The sequence below is a fragment of the Myotis davidii genome, unplaced genomic scaffold (assembly GCF_000327345.1).
Source record: "Myotis davidii unplaced genomic scaffold, ASM32734v1 scaffold86, whole genome shotgun sequence".
Taxonomy (NCBI): domain Eukaryota; kingdom Metazoa; phylum Chordata; class Mammalia; order Chiroptera; family Vespertilionidae; genus Myotis; species Myotis davidii.
Genome location: NW_006298058.1, coordinates 2,527,356 through 2,532,180, shown reverse-complemented (window position 1 = coordinate 2,532,180; position 4,825 = coordinate 2,527,356).

Sequence of the window (4,825 nt, the reverse complement as noted above, 5' to 3'; positions counted from 1 at the left end):
ACAGTACTGGCAGTCAAATAAATAAATAAAAGGTATCCAAATTGGAAAAGAACAAAATTATCTTTATTCACAGGTGACTTAATCATATATCTAAAAAACCCTAAAGCACCCACACACACAAATACTTTGAGAACTAATAAATGAATTCAGGAAAGTTGCGGGATGCAAAATCAATGTGCAAAAATCAGTTGCATTTCTATACACTAACAATAAACCTGAAAAGGAAATTAGGAAACAATTCTATTTACAACAGCACCAGAAAGAATAAAACACTTAGGAATAAATTTAACCAGGGAAGCAAAAGATTTATACAGTGAAAACTACAAAATATTGTTGAAATAAATGTAAAAAGACACAAATAAATGAAAAGACATCCCATGTTCGTGTATTAGAAGACTTGATATTAAGATGTCAATAATATCCAAAGTGATCTATAGATTCAGTTCATTCCCCCATCAAAATTCTAATGAGATTTTTTGCAAAAATAAAAAAAATCACCCTAAATTGCAAAGGACCTCCAATAACCCAAATAATCCCTAAAAGAAGAATAATGTTGGAGGTCTCACATTTCTTGATTTCAAAACTTACTACAAAGCTACAATAATGAAAACAGTATGGGACTGCCATAAAGACAGACATATAGACCAATAGGATAAAACAGAGAGCCCATAAATACAACTTATTACATATGGTCAAATGATTTCTGGCAAGGCTGTCAAGACAATTCAGTGGGGAAAGAATGGTCTTTTCAATAAATGGTGCTGAGAACACTGAATATCCACGTGCGAAAGAAAGAAGTTGAATCTCTCTTTACACCACATACAAAACTTAACCCAAAATGCGTCAAAGTCCTAAAAGTAAGAGCTAAAAGTATAACACTTAGAAGAAGAAAACAGGGGGAGAGCTTTACGACATTGGATTTGGCAATGATTTCTTGGATACGGCACCAAAGCACAGGTAATAGGAATAAACAGATCAACTGTACTTCATAAAAACTAAAAACTCTTGTACATCAAAGGGCACTAGCTACAAAGTGAAAAGATAACCGACAGAATAGGAGAAAATATTTGCAAGTCATCTATCTGATAATGGGTTAATATCCAGAATATTTAAAGAACTCCTACAACACAACAATAAAATAATAATTTTTTTAAATGGGCAATGATTTAAATAGATATTTGTCCAAAGAATATATACAAATGGCCAGTTAGCACATAAAATATGCTCAACATCACTAATCATTAGGGAAATGCAAATCAAAATGATAATGAGATACTTCACAAACATGAGGGTGACTATTATATAAAAAAAAAGACAAAAAACAGAAAACAAGTATTGTTGAGGGTGTGGATAATTAAAACTCTTGTGCATTGCTGGTAGAAATGTGAAGTAGTGCAGCTGCTATGAAAAATTGGATGGCAGATCCTCAAAATAAATGAAGAGCTACCATATAATGGATGCAGCAATTCCACTTCTGGGTATATAACCAAAGGAAATGAAAGCAGTGTCTCAATGAGGTATTTGTACATCCACGCTCTTATCAGTACTATTCACAATAGCTAAAAGTTGGAATCAACCCACATGGCCATAAATGGATGAATGGGTAAATAAATGTTATATATACATACAATGGGATATTATTCAGCCTTAAAAGGGAAGGAAATTCTGACACATACTACAACATGGATGAGCTTAGAAGACATTATGCTAACATTGGACAAACACTGTATGATTCCATTTTATATATAGTACCTGGAATAGTCAAATTCAGAGTCAGAAATTAGAATCATGGTTGCTAAGAGAAGTGGAAATTATTGCCTAATGGGTAGAGTTTCAGTTTGGGAAGATTAAAAAGTTTTGGAGATGGATGGAGGTATTCACTGTGCAATAATGTAAATGAACTTAATGCCACTTTAACTGCACATTTAAAATAGTTAAAAGGGGCGCTGGCTGGTTTGGCTCAGTGAATAGAGCATCAGTCCGCACACTGAAGGGTCCCAGGTTTGATTCCGGTCAAAGCCACATGCCTGGGTTGTGGGCTTGATCCCCAGTAGGGGGCTTGCAGGAGGCAGCTGATCGATGATTCCCTCTCATCATTGTTGTTTCTCTCTCTCTCTCTCTCTCTCAATCTCTCTCTCTCTCTCCCTCCCTCCCTTCGTCTAAGAAATCAATAAAAATATATTTAAAAAAGAAGATAAAATAGTTAGGGTAAATTGTATGTAATGTACATTTTACCACAACAAAAATATTACTTAAAAGCAGTATAGGGAAACAAAGTAATAAAAAATCTAAAAGTCAAATCGAAAGATATAGAAAGGGGAATGGAATGGTTTGCTTGCTCTCAAATCCATGCATGACCTTCCATGTCCTGCCTGAATCTTGGTGGCTAACATTTCAAAACTGTATTTCCCAAACTCCTTGTCCAATGGCTTCCTCCCCTGCTAGACTTTGTCAGTGAGAGTCCCAGGCAGGAGACTAGATGGTAGGAGGAAGGGAGAGACCAGGATATTTTTTCTCTGCTTTCTCTGAGTTTTATGGTTTCTCCATCAGTAGCTATGCCTCTTCCGGGGTCCCTGTCCCTATAGAACAGAACTTGCCCTCACATTAGATGGCCTCAGCTTCCAGGCTCTGGTAGGACTATCTCCTGACTGTATTCCTACAGCCCAAGAAAGGATAACCATTTTTTGCTATTGCTAACTTTTAGATCACTCCACTAACCACTGTTTGGTTTTCAGATATCCTAAAACATTTATAATTAATTTCCCATGTGTCTTAGCCTATTTGGGCTGCTATAATAAAAATGTCATAAACTGGGTGGCTTATAAACAACAAACATTAATTTCTCATAGTTCTGGAAGCTGAAAAATATAAAATGATGATATAGGCAAACTTGGTATCTGGTAAGGGCCCTCTTTTAGATGATCATCTTTTTGCTGTAACTTCACATGATGGAAGGAAGCCACCTCTCTAAGGTCTCTGAAGATACAAATTGTCATGATCTAATCTCTGTTATCACGATAGAGTCCTCATAACCTATTCACTTCCCAAAGGCCCCAGCTTCCAATACTATCACCCTGGGTGTTAGGATTTCAACACAGGAATTTGGGGGGGGGACACAAACCTTCAGATCATACCACCACATTAAATTTCCTCTGTTTAAGTACATGGCATTAACTCTGTTTTCCTGATTAAATCAGTCTAACAGACACCTAACCAGAGTTTAAGAAGGAGAGAATAGGTAAAAGGCCATAGATAATGACTGAGAGTTTCCCCAAATAGGCAAGAGGTATGAACACTCAAATTTAGGAAGCTCAAGTGGGATAAATAAAAAGAAATCCACACTTAGATATAATACAATGGAACTATAGGACACCAAGTACAATGAGAAGTTCTTAAAACCAATCAGGTAGAAAATATATATTATATCAGAGGAAAACAATTAAAATGAGCATTGGTATTTCAATTGAAAGCAGTAATATATTCAAAATGCTGAAAGAAAAATAACTATTAAACTAGAATTAACAAAAGTATTTTTCAAAAATCAAAGGCAAAATAAAGATATTATTCACCCCCCAAAAGCGAGTTTAACAACAATGACCCATGAGAAAAAGCTCTCCTAAAGGTTATCTTTAGAGAATGATAATGATCCCACAAGGAAGGCCTAAATTGTCAAAATAAGAAAAAAAAAATCTTTAAGCATAGGTGTAAATCTAAACTAACAATGACTGTAAGAAACAATACAGCCAATAATGAACAATAATAATCAAAAGTAGAGTAACATGATTTAAAATGTTCTTAAGTTCCTCATATAAACAGGCAGTCAGAGATAACTTCAGACTTTAAGATAATTATACATGTCAAAACTTACATTAAACATGAGAATCTCAAAATATCATGCTTAGCTTCCAAAATATTAGAGAAGAAAAACTGACATTAAAAAACTCATTCAACCAAAAAACTCAGGAAAGGAGAATAAAAGAAGCATAGAAAAACAAAAACAAAACAAAACAAAAAAACAGGAGAATCAGAAAGCATATAAAAAAAAGAAAACCTTGTAGAAATAATTAGAAATATAATTTGGACCAGACTGTTTGAATTCCAAAAATAAAATTGGACCGCAAAGGGTTAAAAGCCCTCCTAAACAATGCAAGAGTCAAAGAGGAATCATAATGACAATCCTATATAATAAAAGAGAAACGTGCAAATTAAGCATCCCTCTGCTATGCTCAAGGTACACCCACCAACCAATCAGGAATAAGTATGCAAATTAACTAAGATTGTGGAGGCCACGGAGCTGGAGCGAGCAGCTGGACTGGATGCAAAAAAGCAGCCTCAGATTTTGCCAGTCTGCCCGCTGCTTGGTGCCAGGGGTGAGTGGGCACGCGGAGACTGCACGCAGACCTGGAAGATGGAGGCTTGCGAATTCGCACAAGGGGAGTAACAATTAAAGAACCAGCTCTGGGCAGTGGACTTTCCCAAACCAGTTTCAAGTACCATAGAGAAAAAAAACCCTACTGATAGAGAGGACTTATAGCCTTGGAGGTCAGACACACTGCCACCTAGAGGCAGAGCCACGAACTGACTCTCCTGTAAATACAAATAAAGGCAGGCTGGATAACAAATACAGCCTGCCTTAAAATCAGGATTGTGGTTTACGACACCAAGGAACAGGGTATCGCAGGGAAAGTCAACACTCTCCTAAATACGTTGCAGGACTAAGGCGTGCCAAAAAGAAGAGTAGAAGATCTGAAGCACCTTCACTACTGTACATTTATATTTTATTTTTTTAAATTCCTTTTTCACCTTTTATTTTTTTAAAAAAAAC